Source organism: Schistocerca americana, chromosome 5 (assembly GCF_021461395.2).
Source record: "Schistocerca americana isolate TAMUIC-IGC-003095 chromosome 5, iqSchAmer2.1, whole genome shotgun sequence".
Taxonomy (NCBI): Eukaryota; Metazoa; Arthropoda; class Insecta; order Orthoptera; family Acrididae; genus Schistocerca; species Schistocerca americana.
Window position 1 is genome coordinate 143,195,199 of NC_060123.1, and position 1,008 is coordinate 143,196,206.

Genomic DNA, 1,008 nt, shown 5'->3' on the forward strand with positions numbered 1-1,008 from the left:
GTGAATTGTGTGTTATGGGAGGTGCTTGTCAAGCAAGATTCCACTATATTTCTAATAGTGTGATCAGACAGTGCAGTATTACATGTCTTGTGTTTCATCTAGGTTCAGCAACTTTCTGTTTGCAGAGAACAAGTAATTCATCATCAAAAAATTATTATTCGCATTTACAGATATTTAAGTTTCATCATTAGGCTTAACAAAGATATTTACTTAATTAGCAAAGAGAACTGATTCTGCTTTCTTCATGTATATTGACATCATTTACACACATAAAAAGAACAAGGTGAAACCAGTATTGATTCCTGTGGTATATCTGTAATGATTATTCCCTATGCTGTAGCAGCTGTTTGATAGTATACAATCCCTGGGTTTCTTAATGTGACATTCTGTATCCTTTTAGCTAGATAGAATGAAAACCAGTTACCAGCTAGAACTCTGGTACCATACTACATGACCTTCTACTGGAGAAAACTGTCAGACCTGGGTTCCTCTTCCAACTATTAATTACCCTGGACCCTACAGACATTCTAGAAGTTTAAAGAGGGATTTAATGACACCTTGTATAGTATGTACTCCCTACTTTCATTAATGAAATAGTCTTTTGGCCCTGTCCTACTCTGACACCTCCTCCCTCATAGTGAGTGAGATGGTGCTGTGGTTAGCACATAGGACTCACATTCAGGAGGATGAAAATCAAATCCTGTCCGGCAATCCAGATTTAGGTTTTCCATGATTTCCCTAAACTTCATAAGGCAAATGCTGGGATGGTTCCTTTGTAAAGGGCATGGCCAGTTTCCTTCCCCATCCTTCACCAACCTGTGCTTCTGATTCATATATAATGATGTCATTGTTGACAGGACATTAAATTCTACTCTTCCTTCTTCCTTCTCCTAACCCATCTTTGTTTTCTTGTCATCATTTGAGCCTTGTCATCCTGGGCTCTATGTGAGCTGTTTCTCCTTTTTTAGCCTATTCCTCTTCCATGTCTGAGGAAGAAACTAATAGTTC